Genomic DNA, 24,122 nt, shown 5'->3' on the forward strand with positions numbered 1-24,122 from the left:
TCTACCCAGCAAGGGTCTCATTCAGATTTGATGGAGAAATTAAAAGCTTTATAGACAAGCAAAAACTAAGAGAATTCAGCTCCACCAAACCAGCTCTACAACAAATGCTAAAGGAACTTCTCTAGGTAGGAAACACAAGAGAAGGAAAAGACCTACAAAAACAAACCCAAAACAATTAAGAAAATGGTAATAGGAACATACATATCGATAATTACCTTAAATGTAAATGGATTAAATGCTCCCACCAAAAGACACAGACTGGCTGAATGTATACAAAAACAAGAGACCCACTTCAGACCTAGGGACACATACAGACTGAAAGTGAGGAGATGGAAAAAGATATTCCATGAAAATGGAAATCAAAAGAAAGCTGGAGTAGTAATTCTCATATCAGACAAAATAGACTTTAAAATAGTGACAATTACAAGACACAAAGAAGGACACTACATAATGATCAAGGGATCGATCCAAGAAGAAGATAAAAGAATTGTAAATATTTATGCACCCAACATAGGAGCACCTCAATACATAAGGCAAATGCTAACAGCCATAAAAGGGGAAATCGACAGTAACACAGTAATAGTAAGGGACGTAAACACCCCGCTTTCACCAATGGACAGATCATCCAAAAATGTAAATAAAAAAACACAAGCTTTAAATGACACATTAAATAAGATGGACTTAATTGATATTTATAGGACATTCTATCCAAAAACAACAGAACACACTCTCTTCTCAAGTGCTCATGGAACATTCTCCAGGATAGATCATATCTTGGGACACAAATCAAGCCTTGGTAAATTTAAGAAAATTGAAATCATATGAAGTATCTTTTCCAACTACAATGCTATGAGACTAGATATCAATTACAGGAAAAAAACGAAAAAGTACAAACACATGGAGGCTAAACAATATGCTACTAAATAACAAAGGGATCACTGAAGAAATCAAAGAGGAAATAAAAAAATACCTAGAAACAAATGACAGTGAAAACACGACCCAAAACCTATGGGATGCACCAAAAGCAGTTCAAAGAGGGAAGCTTAGGGCAATACAATCCCACCTCAAGAAACAAGAAAAATCTCAAACAACCTAATCTTACCTCAGGCAGTTAGAGAAAGAAGAACAAAAAAACCCCAAAGTTAGCAGAAGGAAAGAAATCATAAAGATCAGATCAGAAATAAATGAAAAAGAAATGAAGGAAACAATAGCAAAGATCAATAAAACTAAAAGCTGGTTCTTTGAGAAGACAAAAAAAATTGATAAACCACTAGCCAGCCTCATCAAGAAGAAAAGGGAGAAGACTCAAATCAACAGATTTAAAAATGAAAGAGAAGTAACAACTGACACTGCAGAAATACAAAGGATCATGAGAGATTACTACAAGCAACTATATGCCAATAAAATGGACAACCTGGAAGAAATGGACAAATTCTTAGAAAAGCACAACCTTTGGAGACTGAACCAGGCAGAAATAGAAAATATAAACTCACCCATCACAAGCACTGAAATTGAAACTGTGATTAAAAATCTTCCAACAAACAAAAGCCCAGGACCAGATGGCTTCACAGGTGAATTCTATCAAACATTTAGAGAACAGTGAATGCCTATCTTTCTCAAACTCTTCCAAAATATAGCAGAGGGAGGAACACTCCCCAACTCATTCTATGAGTCCATCATCACCCTGATACCAAAATCAGACAAAGATGTGACAAAAAAGAAAACTACAGGCCAACATCACTGATGAACATAGATGCAAATATCCTCAACAAAATACTAGCAAACAGAATCCAACAGCAGATTGAAAGGATCATACACCATGATCAAGTGGGGTTTATCCCAGGAATGCAAGGATTCTTCAGTATATGCAAATCAATCAATGTGATACACCATATTAACAAATTGAAGGAAAAAAACCTTATGATCATCTCAATAGATGCAGAAAAAGCTTTTGACAAAATTCAACACCCGTGTATGATAAAAAACACTCTCCAGAAAGTAGGCATAGAGGGAAACTACCTCAACATAATAAAGGCTATAGATGACAAACCCACAGCCAAATTATTCCTAATGATGAAAAACTGAACCCATTTCCTCTAAGTTCAGGAAAAAGACAAGGTTGCCCACTCTCACCATGATGATTCAACATAGTTTTGGAAGTTTTAGCCACAGCAATCAGAGAAGAAAAAGAAATAAAAGGAATCCAAATTGGAAAAGAAGTAAACTGTCACTGTTTGCAGATGACATGGTACTATAAATAGAGAATCCTAAAGATGCCACCGGAAAACTACTAGAGCTAATCAGTGAATTTGGTAAAGTTGCAGGATGCAAAATTAGTGCACAGACATCTCTTGCATTCCTATACACCAATGATGAAAAATCTGAAAGAGAAATTAAGGAAATACTCCCATTTACCACTGAAACAAAAAGAATAAAATACCTAGGAGTAAACCTACCTAAGGAGACAAAAGACCTGTATGCCCAAAACTATAAGTCACTGATGAAAGAAATTAAAGATGATACAAACAGATGGAGAGAGATACCATGTTCTTGGATTGGAAGAATCAACCTTGTAAATGACTCTACTACCCAAAGCAATCTACAGATTCAGTGCAATCCCTATCAAACTACCAATGACATTTTTCACAGAACTAGAACAAAACATTTCACAATTTGTATGGAAACACAAAAGACCTCGAATAGCCAACGCAATCTTGAGAAAGAAAAATGGAGCTGGAGGAATCAGACTCCCTGACTTCAGACTATACTACAAAGCACAGTAATCAAGACAGTGTGGTACTGGCACAAAAACAGGAATCTGGATCAATGGAACAGGATAGAAAGCCCAGAGGTAAACTCATGCTCGTATGGTCACCTTATATTTGATAAAGGAGGCAAGAGTATACAGTGGAGAAAAGACAGCCTCTTCAATAAATGGTGCTGGGAAAACTGGACAGCTACATGTAAAAGAGTGAAATTAGAACGCTTCCTAACACTGTACACAAAAATAAACTGAAGATGGATTAAAGACCTAGATGTAAGGCCAGACACTATCAAACTCTTAGAGGAAAACATAGGCAGAACACTCTATGACATAAATGACAGCAAGATTTGTTTTGACCCACCTCCTAGAGAAATGGAAATAAAAACAAAAATAAACAAATGGCACCTAATGAAACTTCAAAGCTTTTGCACAGCAAAGGAAACCATAAAGAAGACGAAAAGACAACCCTCAGAATAGAAGAAAATGTTTGCAAATGAAGCAACTGATAAAGGATTAATCTCCAAAATATACAAGCAGCTCAATATCAAAAAAACAACCCAGTCCAAAATGGGCAGAAGACCTAAATAGACATTTCTTGAAAGAAGATACACAGGTTGCCAACAAACACATGAAAGGATGCTCAACATCACTAATCATTAGAGAAATGCAAATCAAAACTACAATGAAGTATCACTTCACACTGGTCAGAATGGCCATCATCAAAAAATCTACAAACAATAAATGCTGGAGAGGGTGTGGAGAAAAGGGAACCCTCTTGCACTCTTGGTGGGAATGTAAATTGATAAGGCACTATGGAGAACTGTATGGAAGTTCCTTAAAAAACTAAAAATAGGGCTTCCCTGGTGGCGCAGTGGTTGAGAGTCCGCCTGCCGATGCAGGGGACATGGGTTCGTGCCCCGGTCTGGGAAGATCCCACATGCCGCGGAGCGGCTGGACCCGTGAGCCATGACTGCTGAGCCTGCGCGTCCGGAGCCTGTGCTCCGCAACAGGAGAGGCCACAACAGTGAGAGGCCCGCCTACCGCAACACCACCAAAAAAACTAAAAATAGAACTGCCATATGACCCAGCAATCCCACTGCTTGGCATATACCCTGAGAAAACCATAATTCAAAAAGAGTAATGTACCACAATGTTCATTGCAGCACTGTTTACAATAGGCAGGACATGGAAGCAACCTAAGTGTCCATTGACAGATGAATGGATAAACAAGATGTGGCACATATATACAATGGGATATTACTCAGCCGTAAAAAGAAACGAAATTGAGTTATTTGTAGTGAGGTGGATGGACCTAGAGTCTGTCATACAGAGTGAAGTGAGTCAGAAAGAGAAAAACAAATACCATATGCTAACACACATATATGGAATATAAACAAACAGACAAAAAAGGTCTTGAAGAACCTAGGGGCAAGATGGGAATAAAGACACAGACCTACTAGGGAATGGACTTGAGGACACGGGTAGGGGGAAGGGTAAGCTGGGACAAAGTGAGAGAGCGGCATGGACATATATACACTACCAAATGTAAAATAGATAGCTAGTGGGAAGCAGGTGCATAGCACAGGGAGATCAGCTCGGTGCTTTGTGACCACCTAGAGGGGTGGGATAGGGAGGGTGGGAGGGAGATGCAACAGGGAGGGGATATGGGGATATATGTATGTACATAGCGGATTCACTTTGTTATATAGCAGAAACTAACACACCATTGTAAAGCAATTATACTCCGAAAAAGATGTTAAAAAAAAAAAGACTAAAATTAACTGTCTACGAATGGCAAGGAAATCTTGGTCCCATTTTGTTGGACTACCCTTTAAAAAAATATGACACAATATGATTTAAGCTTTATGTATTTGTTCCCCTGTATCAGTAAATATGGTCTTTATATTTGAAAGAAGTAGTAGGGAATTTAAGTAACACAATTATTGTGTAAGTTATAATAGCCTAAGAGTGTAGAAGGAGAAAAAAAGAAAGGAAGCTGGTGTTCATTGCATGCTTACTGGTTCTGGATGTTTTCACATGTAGCACCTTATTATAGTAGTCTGTGATGAGGGTTTTTCTTGAGGTATAATTGCCATTGTGATAGGGTTTTGTATTCTCTATCTTAGGCATAAGGAAATTAAAGCACAGAGAGGTTAGCTGAATTCTCCAAGTTTGCACAGTCATGAATAGCAGAGGCAGTTTGAACCAAGGTGTACCTTCTTGATCCATGAGTCCTCCCTGCAGGTATATAAATCAGTATGGAAAGAGGGAAATCATAGGCCTCACACGAAATGGATAACCTCTCCTCTGTCTTCCATGAACCGTAGGTTTCATGAAAATGGTTTTATATACATTTTGAATTACTCAAAGCTGGCATTAACAAATAGACCTGAAGTTGGCATTGAAAGGGCAAGCAAGGTCAACAAAGTAATATCTTTTTGGTATGAAGCTAGGTGCATAACAGTATTTATTTTCCTGTTCAGCACCCAATGGTTTGTTTTTCCGCATCTAACAAGAATAAGGGCATATGCTTTTTTTTTCCCCTCTAGGCCATAACATTGCTTTTCCCCACCAAAGAGGTATACTACATCATACTCTGTCTGAAACTGTGATTTAGAAAATGACAGTAAATACTGGGAAGTCTCATTCCCTGAGCTTCTAGCAGGCCAGCCAGGAAGTCAAATCTCCTTAGCTGTCAGAAGCAGGTCAAAGGTCATGTAGAAATGAATTCATGGTTCAGTCTCCCTCAGTCTCAGGCTCCCCCTGTAAAGATACGTAACTGGGATTCAGATATTATAGAAGAGTATCCAAAGGTTACTCGGTTTCATTGCAGTGGAACAAACCTGCTAACCACCACAGTTTCTGGAGGTGGCCAGGAGAAGGTTATGAAAATTTGATGGCTACTTAGAATAGAAGTTGGCCGGCATGAAAAATGCAGACGCTTGAAAATCCATGCTTCAAGGAAGCATTTTGATCAATGTGATTGTGTGATGGCATCTCAGTGGCACTGAAATTTTTTACCAATATAGTTTTTGCCGCATTAACCCAAGGTATAAGTCTTGATCTTTTTATTTTGCCCCGTTCCTTTGTAGGGCATGGAAACATTCACCACAGAAACTTCTCTTTGTCAGTCAAGATATTATTGCAGCCACACAACTTTTCATAGCCCCTTCCAGATTTCTCACTTTGCCAGTGACAAAACACATGTATGATACTGCACATCTCAAATGCCACAGAAGCATGGCAGGGGTGCTCTCTCTTATTTTTAAATGTTAATCTATTTTCGCCTTCCTATTTTCTAATTACTTAAGGGTAAATACGACATGCTTTTGTGGAATAATCTAGGGGAAAATTTCTGGGGCAAACTCATTTGGAAAAAAGGAAAAGGGAAGACTTATTAGCTGAATATAAGTTAAAATGGAAACCTATTCAATATGTGGGTATTGCAGCTGGCAGGGGTCTTATGAGCAGAGAAGTGAATGAAGGAGGGAACATGTGGGTTTACCTGCATTTTCTTAAAACTCATGGTAGAGCACTTAAAAAAAAAAAAAACTTGTACAGAAAACAGAATATACTAGACTGAACTTTGAAAAAGTGGTTATTTGTTATATCAAATGTACATGTGTGTGTGTAATTTACATTTATATATGTACGTTAAAAATTGGACCAAAAATACTATCTTAGCATCCTAAAACAATAATCTCATTTTCATAGATCCCCAAATTATCTTTTCCATATGCAAATATTTAAAAAACCCTACAACACAAGCATATGTATCTATGTATAAAATTCTATATTTTGCTTTTTCTGCCTAACATATTAAAGCATTTTTCCATATAATTATGTCTAATGCCTAATATTCCATTAAGGGGTAGTGTAATTAGCCACTTTCCTGTTTTTGAGCACTAAGCCCATTTTAATGTGTGAAATTATAAGTTAAAGTTGGCTTCCATGACTATGAATTTCTATGTTCCATAGATAGGATGGCCAGAGGCTCCGGTTATTACTGCTTCTGTTTGCAAGAACTCTACAATGTGAAATCTCATCTCTGGACAGAATATTTTGCTGTATATAACTGTCATTAAAAATAGATTGTTAGGGCTTCTCTGGTGGCGCAGTGGTTGAGCGTCCGCCTGCCGAGGCAGGGGACACGGGTTCGTGCCCTGGTCCGGGAAGATCCCACATGCCGCGGAGCGGCTGGGCCCGTGAGCCATGGCCGCTGAGCCTGCGCGTCCGGAGCCTGTGCTCTGCAACGGGAGAGGCCACAGCAGTGAGGGGCCCACGTACCGCAAAAAAAAAAAAAAAAATTGTTAAAAAACTGGTACTTTTTTTTTTTTTTTTACAATCTACCTGGTAGAAAAGTCAACACGATATAACTTCTGTTTTTATTGCGTTTGTGTAAGTTTCCACTGAAATTTTGCTGCCTATGGGCACTTGCCCAAGAAAGTTAGCCAGGGGCTAATATTCGGAAAGCCACTCTGCTAAATCAACTCTCCAAATCTATGACTGGAGTCAGAGCTTCAGGAATCAGTTTCTGCTATTTTTCACTGTCAAAAATTGACTACTTTGAAAGAGACTAAAAACCTAAGTACTGATACCATTGTTTGTCAAAGTAATTGTAGAGGGTATGTCCTACTGTGATAGGTCTTATGAGAATGCAGGCAGAGATTAGAAGTTAAAAAAAAAAAAAAGAGAGAAAGTACATGTGAGCCTTGATTTAGATTGATGCTACAGCTCTTTTTCTTTCACGGTTTTGCTTTTTAAACACCTTCTTTGATGAATCACCAGGCTGCTAGATCCCATGAGAGATCGCCCTGTCTGTCCCCTTACCCTGAAGCAGGACTATAAATCCATGCCCCAAGGCTTATTTTTTGTTTGTTTGTTTTTTGTTGTATGCGGGCCTCTCACTGCTGCGGCCTCTCTCGCTGCGGAGCACAGGCCCCGGACGCGCAGGCTCAGCGGCCATGGCTCACGGGTCCAGCCGCTCCGCGGCATGTGGGATCGTCCCAGACCGGGGCACGAACCCATGTCCCCTGCATCGGCAGGCGGACTCTCAACCACTGCGCCACCAGGGAAGCCCCCAATGCTTATTTTTAAAAAACCCTCCAGAGAGGTAGGCTCTTTGGGGTAGCTGTTTCAACACTGCACCCTGCCTGGAGGGGTAGCTTTGGTTTCCATGCCACATTTAAACGCCTTTTTATTTAGGCTTTAGTCGCTTCAGAAGGTCATTCTAAGCTGCCTCAAATGGGTATCTCACCCCCAATTAATGGACATTGATTATTCAGTTCTCTCAGAGAAAGATTGTGGTTCTTCTATTGTAAGAGCCCAAAACAGGCAACTTCCATAGATGCCACAGCCCTGAGACTTGAGGGGAGAGAGAATTTGGTTTGGAAACACAGGGCTGGTTCTCAATAGTCTCTAGAGCACACGAAAGCATCACACAAATGTAAAGCAATATTAATAATATTTACTGTTAAACTCAAAAAAACAGATAGTGTAAATCTTACTTATCACCTATTTAACCTACATTTTGGGGGGACAAATATGAACTAATAAAAGCTGAAATATATGGGACACAAAAGATAATCCAGGATTTCCCTGGTGGTGCAGTGGTTAAGAATCTGCCTGCCAGTGCAGGGGATATGGGTTCGAGCCCTGGTCTGGGAAGATCCCACATGCCACCGAGCAACTAAGCCCGTGTGCCACAAGTACTGAGCCTGTGCTCTAGAGCCCGTGCTCTGCAACAAGAGAAGCCACTGCAATGAGAAGCCCGCACAACGCAACAAAGAGTGGACCCACTCGCCGCAACTAGAGAAAGCCTGTGCGCAGCAACGAAGACCCAATGCAGCCAAAAAAAAAAAAATTAATTAAAAAAATAAATTTATCAAAAAAAAGATAATCCAAACAGATGCAGCATGTTTAAAAGTAAGAAAATAATCTCAGACTTAATAGGAAGAATAAAGCATAGAAGATGTTAATTAGCAGTTTCCATTCAGGGATATATTAATCCTTAATTTTCACAGTCCGAGAGTATGTTTGAAAAACTGACGCTTGAAACTCTGAGAGATTTTAACTTACTGCGTACAAATCTTTGTTTAGCTGTGCCAGAACTTGCATTTGGGAAATGAACCATTTCCATTCTCGGTTCTGAGCCCAAGTGCATATGATTTTATGTGGAAAGGAGGCACCCAGAAGCATTTTCTTAGAGAACATTGGCGGGCGAGTATGCTGAGAATGGGAAGGGCAGTGGGCTGGGCATATGGCAGGTCACCACATCAACACCCAGAGAGAAATAATCCACCACACCCTCCCTGTTGGGCTCCCAGCCTTTCTTTCTGTCTTCTGTCCTGACACTCTTAACGGCTGGGCAGTGGCTTCCTGCTTCACGTACAGGAGATTACATAATGTATCAAGCACTATCTTCCTCTAGAAATGACATATGATGAGCTGGGTTTTGCTCCCAGTTACTTAAGTTCTAGCCCAGGGCACTGAATTCGTTATGCGCTGGACATGAGGATCTGAAAGGGGGTTTGATCCTTGTGATTGTGTACTGGGTTCTTCCATGAAATCGTTTGCTGGTGACTTGTATAGCAGTACATCCTGGTAAATACTTATCTCGGACTCAAACCAGAGGCCCCGAACAGCAGCTCTGGCCTAAATCAACCTTGTTAAAATGCAGCTGTCTCATCTCTTTTCTCTCTTGAGGTTCAGCACTGTTGGATATGAAGTCACAGTCACTGGGATAAACAATTTTCTTTCCTCCAGCACACCAAAAAAGGAAGAAAAAGAATTCAAACTGCATGTATGCTATTTAAATAGGCACTCTTCTGATCCTGATTACTACTTCGGGAAAACCCTTATCCAGTTTTTAAAGGTCACCACTGTCGCATGCTACATTTCTTTCCTAAGTGAATTACCAGGTCCCTTTATACGTGGCGTGGCTTGAACCGTTCCTAACTCTCAACCCCAGGAATCTGACGTGGAGTCCCTGCTCCACTTTGGAATTTAAAAATAGAATAAATAGTAATTAACATGGACTTTACGGCAAACCATTTAAACATCTGGTCGTTACTTCCTAGTTATGTGATTTCAGACAAGTTTCTTAGTCTCTGTGAGTCTTGGTTTCTTCATGTGCACATTTAGCGTAATATGTATAACACAAGTCTGTGAGACTTAATTGAGCTAATGTGTTTAATTATTTCATATATAAATTAAATATGTAAATTGTTTTACCTCCCAAGGGAATGGATCAGCAATTCGAATTACAAAGTCAGGAGAGTTTTGGAGAGAGACCATAAACCAGCAGGTGGAAGAGGCTGGGGTTTTGGGGTGGTGGTGAGAATCAAGGTCTCTAGAAATCCCCCGATAGAGATGATTTCCTTGTGCAGGAAACCAGGTCTGCCACCAACTGATACGAGGTTTTTGGAAGTCATGACTGACAATGACACCAGCCGCTGCTCATTTAATAAATGCTAGTTATCCTGCTAAAATTCAGACCTAACATAAAAAGTGTTTAAAAATTTGGCTAAGGTATATGTGAAATTAATTCATATAAAGATGACATAAATTTCCAGGCAGGAATGCTATGATTTTATTCTCAAAATATTAAATATTTGGATTTGAAGAAAGGCTAGATTGGAAACTGGATGACAGGCACTTAGTAATCATCCGGTTTGGTGAGAGGTAGCTCATGCATTTTCTTTCCCTCTTATTCTTTCTCTTGTAAGAAGTAGAGTTTTGAAGTGGCAATCTAGCAGGTTGGTCAGTGCCATGTTTCAAACTGTAGCACCTCATAAAGGAATCAGCCCTTTCTGGCAGATTCATTGCTCTTTAAAAATTATTTCGGGAATGACAAAAATATTGAGAAATTCTACAGAGCTCAAAATCTTCTGTATAGGGTGCGAATAAGGAGCTTCTCTTGTTTTGTGATACACAGGGGCTTAGGAAACTCTAAGCAGACAAAGATACTTTGTTTTACAAAGAACTTTCTCTTAGATTCAAGTATACCTTATTAAACACTGTCTGGAGAACATGAAAATGTTTCATTGATCTTTGGTGTCCTAGGGATAGTTACAAGGCAGATGTCCAATTCCAAGTTCACCATTGTACCTGGTATCAGGAAAGGTGATGAAAGAGATGGAAGCAATTACTTCCTCCTGCCGGGAACTTGAGATAGGATGGAATGAAACAGATGGGAAGATGGGGAATAGGGAGACCTGGAAACAGAAACATGTGAATCCTATGTGGATCTGTCACAGATGGATCCATGTCATAGAAAGATTGACCCAGAAAGCTGGGGGACAGCTAAGAGGGTTGGGAATTGGGATTGGTGTTGAACTGAGGCAAGCTGTTGCAGCCCTCTTTGCACAGTAGGGTGGTGGCCTTAGAGTTGAGAGCATAAGAGTAAGAGAAGCAAAGTACAGAGCGCGTGCAGAGCGGGTGTGTGTTTGCAGACTAAAACATCATCCCTAACGCAGGCCTTGTAACCTCTTTTTCAGTTAGAGGCAATCCCATGTGATGGATGATGTGTGTCTGGAGTTGGACCATGTCTGAAACCCAGGCCTCCCGTTAGCTGCATGGCCTCATGCTATTCAGCTTCTCTGAGTTTCAGCTTCTTTGTCTATCCGTTGGGGATATGGAGGGTACGTACCCCAGAGTGTCACTGTGAGGAATCAATGAGCTAACACAACTAACACGCATCTGCCCCCCACACAAACTCAATAGATGGGAGTTTAAACACAGTTAAGCTAAGTTTGTGCTCTACCTGGTTTTTCTAGCTAATGGAGCTTTGAAAATACTGTCTACCAAAAAGAAAAAGAGGGCTTCCCTGGTGGCGCAGTGGTTGAGAGTCCGCCTGCCGATGCAGGGGACACGGCCTCGTGTCCCGGTCCGGGAAGATCCCACATGCCGCGGAGCGGCTGGGCCCGTGAGCCATGGCCACTGAGCCTGCGCATCCGGAGCCTGTGCTCTGCAACAGGAGAGGCCACGCCAGCGAGAGGCCCGCGTACCGCAACAACAACAACAACAAAAAGATAACATAATTTCCCCTAAAATTAGGCAATCCTACTGTGACACTCAGGTTCCATAGCCTGGATGTAATTTTCAAATGTGGCCTCAATATAAACAAAGCATCAACATGATGGGACTGGGAAAGCCAGTGACCTCAAGAAGCAGCACACATCTGTCCTCAAATTCTAAGTTAAACATTGATGGTAAATTTTTTTTTTTTTTAAATCAGGCAAGCATTTCAAAGGCTGCTGTCTACATTCTCTCTTTATGACTTAGGCTATCCAAAAATATGTTCAAAAATCAAAACACAAAACTCCAGACTCTTGACCTATTTGAATATTCTAATCTCACTCTATTTTTGCTTTCTGACACTGAGATACAATTAAGAACAGACAATTCCTGACACTATGCTGGTTCCTAAAAGACAGTTCCCCTCCTACACTAGCAGAAGGAGAAAATTCAGGAAAGCTCCTTGTCGGAATATTGATTTATACATGCAGAAGTAACACCTTAAACTGAAGAGCAGTTGGTTAACTTTGCTAAATAACCTCTCACCACATTCCAGAGTGTTTGCAGCTTAGAGAATGAGAAGACATGACTAGAAGTATTTTTAAAACAAAAATTTTTTTCCCTTTTTTTAAAGGGTTTTTTTTTTAATTATGTGTAACACAGACAAAGTTATTTAAGCCAATAAATTTTTAAGGAATTTCACACGTTCTGATTCTTTCCACTGCCAATCACCTTAGTTTCTCCTAACTCATAATCTTCAAGATAAAACAGCCCTTTCAAAAATAAGTTATCCTGTGAGTCAGCCCACAATTCTTTTAGTTAGGCTTCTTTGATCTCCAATGAAATATGGACACACTTCAAAATTCCCCACCTGTAATCTTTGGGATCCAATTTCCTCAAGCGATTTACTTTAGGACCATGTTCAGGGTCAGGAGATGGATCTGCCTCGTTCTGACAGGCAGAACCAGGGTTTTTTAGAGGGTTTGACACCCTCTAAAAATGTATTAGGTTCAAATTATATTCACTCCTAAGCCATCACACCCTAGAACAGTACAGATCATTGGGATATGCCAATACCTAAGGTAAAAAGTTTGTTAGGTTTTTTCATAGTTTACTTGGCAGCTCTGTCTTGTAGTTCTTTCCCACAGATCTAACATGTAGTTCTATGAGTAAAGGAAACCACACAGTTAATCTATGAGGTGTTTCCAACGATGTAGGTTTACAGAAAAAGCCCCATCGGGATAGACCTCAACTTTTTTCCCTTCTAATAGAATTGTCTGTAGGGCCTCACATTTCACTCACAAATCCTCATCCCTACACTCCAGTGTTATCTGAAGGCCAGAAAATTGTTCTTGCATATAAACTAATTATGTTCCACCTGAAAACAAAAATACGGATTTAGAAGGTACTTTCAGAAAGGATGTTGAAAGGAGGGGCTCATTTTAGAATGAAGGGCATTACCCCTAAGAACACTGTTCTCTAAGCGTTTTAGATGGTTTGCCCAAGGCTGGATTCGCTGTGCTCTGGGTCCTCCTACTGCCCGGTGCACTCCTGTGTTTTCCAAGCTGGACTCCCGCCAGCTCCTGGGGGCCAGGTAAGACCCTGTGAGCACCCTGACATACATGCCTGCTTCACAGTCTTGCTGTGTTCCATCAGGGAGAAAATAACTGCATGTTATTAGCAACTTGGGGGACATTTAAAAGGGAGCAAAAAAGCAATCTCAATGGTTTATTTGTTCCCTGAGTTCTCCTGAAGAGATAAAAAGAGAGAAGACAGGAGATAAGGCTGGCAGGGGATGCCAAGGGGCAGAAGTTTTGTTTGCAGTAGACTGACAGAAACCTCCCATCAGTCTTCCCAAAAGCTTAGGTGCCATTCCTCTTTGTCTTCAGGCACTTGAAATCTGGAAAGAGTGGACAGGAGTGAGTGAAAGAGACACTGAGACTGTCAGTGGTGCTATAGTGAGAGGAAAAATACTCCTGAAACTGCTAAATGGTACTGGAAACAATGACTCTCCCCCCACTCCACCCCCATAGAGCAAGTGATTTTCTACTCAATGTATCTGTTTACTTTAGGAATTCATTTGGCATCAGACAGAACTGGGTTTGAAAAATAACTTTTTTTAAAAATAAATTTGTTTATTTATTTTTGGCTGTGTTTGGTCTTCGTTGCTGCGTGCGGGTTTTCTCTAGTTGTGGCGAGCGGGGGCTACTCGTCCTTTCTGTGTGCTGGCTTCTCATTGTGGTGGCTTCTCTTGTGGAGCACAGGCTCTAGGCGCGCGGGCTACAGCAGTTGTGGCTCACGGGCTCTAGAGCGCAGGCTCAGTAGTTGTGGCTCACGGGCTTAGCTGCTCTGCGGCACGTGGGATCTTCCCAGACCAGGGCTTGAACCCGTGTCCCCTGCATTGGCAGGCAGGTTCTTAACCACCGTGCCACCAGGGAAGTCCAGAAAAAATAACTTTTTAAAGGCCACATAATGTAGAATTACATTGATAGGCAGTGTCTAGAATAGCCATCCATAGAGACAGAAAGTAGATCAATAGTGGCCTGGGGATGAGGGCTGGGAATGGGAGTGATTGCAAATGGGCACAAGGTTTCTCTTTGGGGTGATGGAAATGTTCTATAATTAGGTTGTTCTGACAGTTGCACAACTCTATGAATTTTCTAAAAATCATTGGGAAAAAAACAAAAATAAATTTCAAACACCTAAGTACATATCGTTCTACACTTTTCAACCAGCATTTTACATACAAGGAAATGAGCTCAGAGAGTTGATGGGATTTGGAGCCCGAGTTCTGTCCTCATTTGATCCCTGCCACATGTTCTCCTAAGAGCTAACTACTGTGATGTGCAAAAGTAGTAAATACTTTCCTTACTTCCAAGGAGCTTATACTCCTGTAGACAACAGAACAGGTAAACAAGGCATCTTTTTATGTAACAGCACAAAGCGGCTTGGCACTGACACTTAGAAAACAGGGATGTGTGTCATGAGGTGCCAGTCCGTACAGTACAGCGGAAACATACGCTGTGGGTTAGAGATCAAGGTGATGCTGAGCATTATCTGGGCACTTAGTGAGAATGAGGAAGAAAAAAAACTATAGAATCCATTAGAGTAAGTATCAGTGCATTCCTGTATAGACACCAAGATGCGTGTGGGACTTCTTGGGGGTAAAATATGTTCTGCGACCTGATTGGAGGATGCTTATATCGGTGTATACAGTTGTGAAGACACATTGAACTGTAACACTTCATATCTGCATTTTATTATATGTCAAGTTCTACCTCCATTAAAAAAAGGCATGACGCTGCTAGTCAAGGCACAGAAAAGAGCAAGGAAATAACTGGAGGAATCTCTGAGAATCTACCGTAGGAAGACAGACTGCAAAAGGGAGTGGGTAGTTCTAATATTTAGAACATTGTTCTTGTGTCAGGACAAGCAACCCTAAAGCTTCTACCCTACGAGAGAGTACGCTAGTAGAAAATGGCTTTGGAATCAGAAAAAGGGTGTCCGAATCCTGAGTTCTCACTGGCTAGCCACGTGGCCTGAGCCTGGGTTCTTCATCTATCCAAGGGGTCTTAGCATTGACCTCACATCAAGAGGTGTGGTGGTGAAGAGCAGGATCCTGCAGACACATGTTCTGATTTAAAGGGAGACTGGAATATTTTGAGGAAATATCCCTCAACTTTGGAAACAGTATTGGGAGAGGATTCCCAGCATACATCAGTTCTGTTTCAGATGGAGCCCCAGGTCAACCTAGAACACCATGCTTCCATGATTAGGGTTTCAGTGCCTGAAATGACACTTTTTTAAAAACTGCTTTATTGAGGTTATACTTCACCTACTAGAAAATTCACCTTCTTGAAGGATACAATTCAGTGGATTTTAGTAGATTCAGAGTTGTGTTAACCATCACCACTATCTAATTTTAGAATACTTTCATCAGCGCACAAAGAAACTCATACCCACCAGCTGTCATTCCTCATGCCTCCTCCTCTACTGCCCCCCACCCCACCCTGCAACTCCCAGCCTTAGGCAACCATTAATCTGCTTTCTGTCTGTGTGGATTTGGCTGTTCTGGTCTATCCATGTTGTAGCACGTATCAGTGCTACACTCTTTTTTATGACTGAATAATATTCTATTGTGTGACTATAGCATGTTTTGTCTAATTATTCATCAGTTGATGGAAATTTGAATTCTTTCCACTCTTTGGCAATTGTGAAAAATACTGCTACGAACATTCTTCTACAATTTTTGTGTGGAAATGCGTCTCCACTTTGGGGGGGCGAGGACAAACCTAGGAGTAGAATTGCTAGGTCATATGAATCCTCTCTGTTGAACATTTTGAGAAACTGTTAAACTGTTTTCCAAAGTGGCTACACCCTTCAGAGCTGTGTGAGGGTTTCGATTTTGCCACATCTTCACCAATACTTGTTACTGACAGTCTTTTTGACTTAGTAGGGCCTGGACTTTGAATTCTTTTTTTGTGGTGTCAGAGCATAGAGAAGTGTGCGGTCATTGGGGCCACGCTGTGTTAGTGCCATCTTCCACTCATGCGTGCTAAGCCTTACCCTGGATTGGCCTTGTGACCTCTTCTCCATGTCACCCACAGTCTGTCTTCATCCACAGTCTGTCTTCATCCACAGTTTCTCACACATGGGGGCTAAACTCGGATATCCCGTCTTTCAACAGAACTGTATGCTAATGTCCTCTGAACCCTAAGGCTGTCTCAGTCTCCTCACAAAAGAAAGTATATAAGTCTAGTGGTCAGAGCAGTGCTTTTTCAGTGGCAAGGAAATAAAGGCTCTGATCAGTGTCTTCCATAATAAGAAAACCTAGTATTTATTGTGAGTTTATTAGGTGCCAAGTATTGTTTAAGTGCTTTAAATGAATTATCTTTTAGAGTGTATCACAACTCATGGAGGTGGGTCATATTAATCCCATTTTACAGAAGGGTTAAGTAACAAGCCTAAGGACACCAATAGAAAGTGGAGTCATGGTTGGATACACGTCGGTTGAGTCCAGGCTCAGAGCTTTTATCTACTTGTGGTACTGTCTCATAATTAAATTATAATTGACTACGCTTAATGGGTCTGTTTATCTTCACCACTGTTTTTCTAGAAGCTAGTACAGTCCCTGGCTCACAAAAGAGCCCTAAAAAATATATGTTGAATAAATGAAAGAATGAAGGAATCAAAGTAATTTGCAGTATTTAAGGCCTCTTGTTCACAATTGGAAAGAACCTTAGCCACGTGTAAAACAAGTAGGTTTGCATGTGTGTATGCGGGCTCCCTCTCTTTCATGCTTTAATTATTTAAGTTCTTGTTTATCAGCAAGTCCTCCTTCTTCTCCCTTATTCTTTAGTACAAATAGTACAACTGAATTGCTGACATTTCATCTAATTGCAGGGTAACAGACTGTAATGGATTAAAGATTTCACAATACAAACATTTGGCTTGCTCAAAGCGAGGCAGGAGTAAAGCAGAAGGTGAAAACATTTTATTTGAAGAAGTCACAAACAAGATAATAAAAAAAATTGTTCCAAAGCGTATGATGCACCACCAGAAAAGATGACATTGTAAAAGATCCAAATGTGTGGAATTGGAGGACAGGACAGAACGAGACATTGTCCTGCATTGATGACACTGCTTCCCACTCAGAATCCTCTTTGCTTTTTCAATAATAAAACAACCAGATACAGGCAAGATTGCGCTTGTCTATATCATTTTTCTCACTCTTCTTTTGTTTTCTATTCATTCCTATTTCAATTCCCACTCCTCACTTTTATGCTCCTCCAATCTATATTCATGAAATCCATGCTTCTAAACCACTTTGCTGTATTTAAAGTTCGACTGAAAACTCTCACTCTTTATTCTTTAAATAAAAAAGAAAACTAACACCTACGCTAGTTTCTATTAAAACAGATTTCCTTGGCACTACATGTATCCAGAACTTATATCTCTTGATGATTTTTCCTATAGTGACCCATTTGAGAGACTATATAATGACGTTATTGCTCAAAACATTTTGGTCAGAGTCAGAATAGAAGTCTCACAAGAATGTCCACTTCATTACTTGATCATAATAACTAAAACTATTTTACTCAGTTGGATCATCACCTTATAGGCCATACTTGGAAACAGCTTATGACCATTTCAGTCAAACTTACCTTTTAAAGACAGGCCACAACTGAGGACAGAGAGAAGACTGTATTGTATACTGAGAAAGACTTTTGGAGAGAGGGGCTGGAATTCAAAATATGTACCATATAGGCAGTACAACTGGAATAACTGGGTATCCTTCAAAGATGACTTCTCTGAAGGTGGTATGACTCATGCATGTTTGTAAAAGAAAATTTTTATTTAATTTGTCCAACCGATTCACTTGGAAATACTTATTTAAGCACTTGGGATGTTCCAGGCACAGTGCCAGGCACTGGGGATAAGAAGAGAAACAAGATTGGCAATAACCTTGGACTCACCTAGTGTTAGTCAATTAAGTAGCAATATGGCAGAGGGGAGAGAGAATGGGTTTGGGAGTCAGACCTAGGTCTAAATATTTATTCTGGTGCTTACCTTCTGGGTGCACCGGGCCAATCCCAAACAGGGATCTGAAGAATGACCCCATAGGACTACGCCAAGGATTACCTGAGATCATGTGGGAAAAGCACTTACTAGAGTGCTTGGCATAGAGGTGGGGCTGGCTTTCATATTCCAGCTGTTGTCCTTGGGAAGAACAAGTTTTACGAGCTTTATTCAGCGTCCTGAGTTTAGGTTGATCAGTCTGACATTGTAAGGGACAAACTGTCACTAAACTACTTCATTCAATCTTATTTCTCAGGATATCTGTTCAAGCTTTCACTCTACTTCTACCTGGGCCTGTCATTGGCGGTCTTAGCTCTGTCAGTTGGCTTTCGTTCACCTCTTAACTTTTGTAAGGCACTCTTAGTTTCCTTCTGCCTATTCAAATTCTACTCAGTTTTAAAGACTAGCTCACTTTTTTCAACTCTTCCACGGACCCTCCCTGTCCGTACCTTTTCTTTGCGCCTAAAACATACGGTGCCCTGTAATTTATACTTCAGATCTGGCTCTTTACAAACCTGCTTTTGTTAATTTGCATTACGAAATTTTGCTACTATTATTGACCATTTCCCATACGTGAATCTTAATCTTCCATTCCATGCACTTTACAGTGGTAATTTCACAGATATTCAATATGTTCTGAATAAATGAATGGGAATTTAAATTCTATTTAATGAATTTTTTTTATTGGAAAGCAAAATCCCTCTGCCTTCGTTAAATTCATCAGCAATCATAAGTTAATAATAACATGTTTGTGTTAATGAGTACCTTTGAATTTTAGGGCTTTGTATCCTGGACAGGACCTTTGAATTTTAGGACTTTGTGTCCTGGACAGGAATTCATGCTAAGTATTTATGAAATATTATGAAGAAGAAACAAAAATGCCATAGCTATTTACTGTTTTTTTTCTTTCGCTGTGTTACATTTGCAGTGTATTAAAATATTTGAGAGGGAAAATATATATGTAGATTTTAATCAGCTGAATGTTGTCAAAGAAAATTGACCAAATGTTGAAATTCCAAAATAAACAAGCCAAAGCTGAGGTATCAGTTTGGTTTTGCTCTTTTTTTTTTTTTTTGCACTTAAGTTGAGTTTATAGCTACACTTGGAGGCTAAAGAGACTGAGAGAGACTGTTTAAAGCAGATGGTATGGTGAAGTAGAAAGAGTGGTGAAGTAGAAAGACCGGTGTTTGAAGTTTAGCTCTGGCATTGGTTGTGTGAACTTGGACAGACTACTTAGACTTTCCTGGGCTCAGGTTTGTTTTTCGCCTCGTTTTGTAAAACAGATTTAATATGCCACTTTTGAAGACTGTTGTGAAGTTTTTTTGTGGGCACACAGTAGATTCTCAGTAAACAGTAGCTCTTATTATTATTGGTGTTTATAATTTAGGTAGAGAAGTTAAGGGAAGCTTTTAATAAGATGAATTTTGGAACCGAGGGAGCTGGGTTGGAAGTCCAGGTCTCTGGGCATGACAGCTGTGAAGGGGAGGGTAATGCAGTAGGTTAAGGTATGATAATGGGGGAACCATGGGAGGTCATCAAAGGGCATTTTGAAAATGTCCAGGGTCTCTCCCTCCGCTTAATTCTTTAGAGTCTAAATTTATTTTTTCTAGGGAATTCACAGTAAAAAAAAAAAAAAAAGGGCCAACTAAAGAATGTCGCTTGCTGTCTGGTTCTACAAGGATTAGTCGATTAGCTACTGGAGTTGCTGACCTTTAACAATACCTGAAAGGAGCTCAGGGTGGAGATCAGGAATGAGGCACTCTGTGCTCTGGAAAAACTGGCAGAACAAGGCTTTCAGATAGTTACATATTTTCAGGAGAAAAATCTTATGAACCCAAATTCTTGCATCTTCCCATACTTTAAGCACTAAAATCATTACTGAGATATCTTTTCCTCGTGGCTATTAGCAACCTTCTACAGAGATGATGCGTTTGCTTGCCAAACCTCTTTGGCCAAGATCACATATATACTAACCTCCCCCCTTATGTCCTCCTGAGAGCTCTTGGAGCTATCTGAGAGGCTGTCTCTGGGGCTATAGTCCTCAGTTAAGTCCCCCAATAAAACTGAAGCTCACAGTTTCCCACGTTTTTTATTTAGCATCCAAATGATACCAAATTTTCATTTAGAATCTCAGTGAAGTGAGAATTTGTTTTCATCCATTTGTGCTGAAAAGGCTTTTTAACTAGAAGGCAATCAAATTACAGTCCTACACACTAGAAGGATATTTCCAGTTTATTCTTTCCTATGATGTTTTTAGAGACCACATTCAGTGAAGCCGACAATACTTACTATGCATAGCAATACAGTTATAATTGGTGATTGAAATTCTGACCAAACTCAGATGCAAGTAAACCACAGCTATGGCCAAAGACATATCAAGAAATCAAATGCAACTCTACTTAGTTTAAAGGGAAACTATTATGTTGCACGTACCACAAAATGGACACATAGATACTAAGTACACTAAAATATATCATGGTCTTAATATAATATTATTGAATTGTTTTATATCTATTTTATTATAAATCTGACTAGCAACAAATATTCTAGATACAATAAACTTAGGTTTTGTTCATATTCTTGGACTTCTCCTTGGAATTGATTCTTTCCCATTTCCCTCTGGGTAAAATTTCCATGTTGCCAGCAGAGACTCAAATCAGAGCTTTAACTAAATCTTAACTTTAAATAAAAGTTAAATTAAGCTGAGCCACAAGCTCTCCGTGCATCATGGAAACAGGATAAAAGGTTTATAGAGAGGAAAGAGATCCTGAATAAGCCTTTACCCCTCACCTCTCCCCAAAAAATTAGTGAGAGAAACTCATCATTTTCATGACCATCAACAAAAACAATTAGAATGATTTTGCTAAGCATCTATACTGCCTCCCTTTGATATTAAAAGACTGAAAAGACAAAAGGGTACTAAATCACTTTCATTGTTTGGTGCTAAGATACTTTATTGATGGTTTTTCAGAATACTTTAGACTTCATTTGTAAAATAAGAACACAATTACCATAACATGGACTTTAAAATGGAAGTTTTGAAGCATCTCTTATGTATAATAAGCAACTCTGCCCCATTCATTAATTCGAAAATATATTTCGAATATATATGCTTGCCTCTGTGATTAAACTTGGTTTCACAGTTGGGAACAATCTGCCTACAGTCCAGTGGGGAAGACAGACAGTGAAGAAGTAAAAATAAGTATACCTTCCTGGAATGCTCTGGGTCAAAATGAGTGTCTTTGTTGCATTTCTCTAATGTGATATTTTGTGAGTGACAAGGTAGATTCTTACTGGCTTCCATATTAAAGTTCCTGCACTTAACCTTTTATGAGGATTTCGTTCAGGGCACTAATTTGTTGTGCAGAGATTCTTGGAGGGCGTGAGCTACCATCTGACTGCTAAGTATACTTAGAAACAGCATCAATTCTTTCATGATCCTTGGACAAAAGAGATGCCATAAGGAATAATGACTTGAACGCATTCCAAAGGAATATCAAGTAACTTATCATAAGCTTAAAAAACTTTGGATTTTTGATTGAATATGTATTCTCCAAATGCTTTTCTGTGAATTAAATGTTTTTCTAATTAGACTTAAAAATGTGAAATTTTCTTGCAAAACTGATTTTCTATTAAGGCACTAAAGTGGTTTCTCTTCCCTTCTGCTTGGGTCCTAATTAAATTATGTCCCAACTTGTTTTAATTCAGCAATCAGTTTTTTTCCCATTTGTACTAGATTACAGAATCTCATTTAAAAATCACTCTTTAACGAATTCTACACAAAGCAGAGGTGATGGACATTTTCTAATGGAGACAAAATAGTACTGGCCAAGTTATGAGACAGACTCCTTTAAAAAAAGGGATCCAGTTGCATTCTGGTGGTATTTTATGCTGTTTTTAGGGATTAAAAAGTAGTAGTGGAAGGCATAGGGATGAAAAATTAGGAACGAATGCTAAAATAAAAAGGGTCTAAACGCTTTGAAGATATACTTGATGCTGGGGTACAGGACTGACTGATACAGTTGCTGCAATGATCATAAAATTCATTAAAAAAGAAAATGGAGTCTTACCTATTGATCATAATATTTGAAGTAATTAAGTGAAAATATTAAAAGAATGGATTACTCCAAATATCTGGAGGTTGGCTTCAGGTTTGACTTATGGATGACATAAATATTCTTGAATGATTAAAATGAAGAAAATCTTAAAAATTCACCAGGTAGCCTGAGGCTATACATGTTAGAAGCCTTTTGCCAGTGGTAGAATTGTATATACTGATTATAAAGGATGATGTTTGAGGCCTTAACCTGAAAAGGGGGAAAATTAAGACAATGGTTTTATGCGTAACCATCTCTGGAAACTCAAAGGACTTCTGTTTTAAAGAGACAAAAGGAAGAGAAAGGTTTAGCTGTCTTGCAAGGTCAGATTCCATCTTCACCTGTTAGCAGGTGGAAGGAGAGTGGGTCATCAGTCATGCAACATTAAACAAAAAAAAAAAAGGCAAGCGAACCTGAACTACTAGTAAGGGAGGGGACTTGGATTGCGTTAGTCATAAAAACATCATAAAGTCAGGATGGAAACTTCAGCACAGAGGTTTTCTCCACGGGCTAGAATCTAACAATGGGATTTGTGTGCTTGCTGAAGCTCTTCTGGCCTAATTTCTCTCGTCAACACCCCTTGTGTTTCAAACATGTGCTTAGTAACTTTTAGATAAGGCTCCTTTCCAGTTTCTCCCCAATTGCTTGCGTATTTAATTGCTTACTAAGATAACACATAATCCTTTAACTTACGTAATTGCTTCATTATCTTATGACTTTTATATTTTTTAACTTTAAACAACAAAGCCTACCCCATGCTATCAAAACCCTGGGGTTGGATCCTAGTGGGCTGTATTTAACCCGTTTAAATGCAAGTCTCTCCTTGAACAGACTATTAATGACTAGCGGTTCAGTTTCTAGATTCCAAAGCTGTTTCTTGAATTCCTTTTTCTCGCTTTCTTTGGTATCTTTCACTCATTATGACATTAAAAAGAAGATTTAACACTTTAGAGGAAAGCAAAACAAAAATCTTAAACAAAATTGCTCATATAAAATGGAAAAAGAATTTTGTTTGAAACCGTGAGAACTAAAGTCAATCTAAGACTTCAGTTTATTCAAACAACTATAATTTTCTCTAGTTAGTGAACAGTAGCATGAAAAGACAGCACGTTATCAGTGAGAAGTAATTCTTTAGACATAAAATGTAATTGGAATCTTATTTATTAGGAGAAAGTTTATACCTGAATCTAGTTATCCAGAGATACTTTGTAAGCTAGACATCTGTTTTATAAGGTTTCCTATATCATGATAAAAGGAAATAGTCACTCAACTGAAAACCAAAAATTATTCCCAAGTAGATACCAAAGAGGAAAGGCTCCAGGGTTTAAAAGTATAGTTATAGAATTATTTCCCATTAAAAATCTCCAGAGCCATTCAGTAAGTACAGTGGTGGTGAGGAAAAGAGTAGAGCAATACACATAGAGGAAAAAGAGTAGAACAAATAGGGAGATGAAAGCACAAGAAAGAAAGGACACAAAAAAGATTGGTCAAGAAGAAAGAATGGGAGATCTCTTGCTTGTTGAATATGTCAAATAGCAGGCTCCATGCTAGGTACTTTATACTCTATCCTATTTAATCTGTAAAATAAGATAATGTTAGACCACTTACTAGATTAAAAAAAAAATCCTGAAGTTTAGAGAGCATAAGTGACTTGTCTAAGGTCT

General features: G+C 39.4%; 1 protein-coding gene and 1 non-coding gene across 2 annotated transcripts in view; both read right to left on the bottom strand.

The window, feature by feature from the left end:
* The window catches only part of SYT1 (synaptotagmin 1), a 431,119-nt gene that overhangs the window by 106,663 nt on the left and 300,334 nt on the right, over window positions 1–24,122 (bottom strand).
* LOC116761406 lies at window positions 12,905–13,035 on the bottom strand. Its single transcript, XR_004351977.1, has one exon. It is a non-coding gene; the product is annotated as a small nucleolar RNA SNORA18 (small nucleolar RNA).

This window comes from Phocoena sinus, chromosome 10 (genome assembly GCF_008692025.1).
Source record: "Phocoena sinus isolate mPhoSin1 chromosome 10, mPhoSin1.pri, whole genome shotgun sequence".
NCBI lineage: Eukaryota > Metazoa > Chordata > Mammalia > Artiodactyla > Phocoenidae > Phocoena > Phocoena sinus.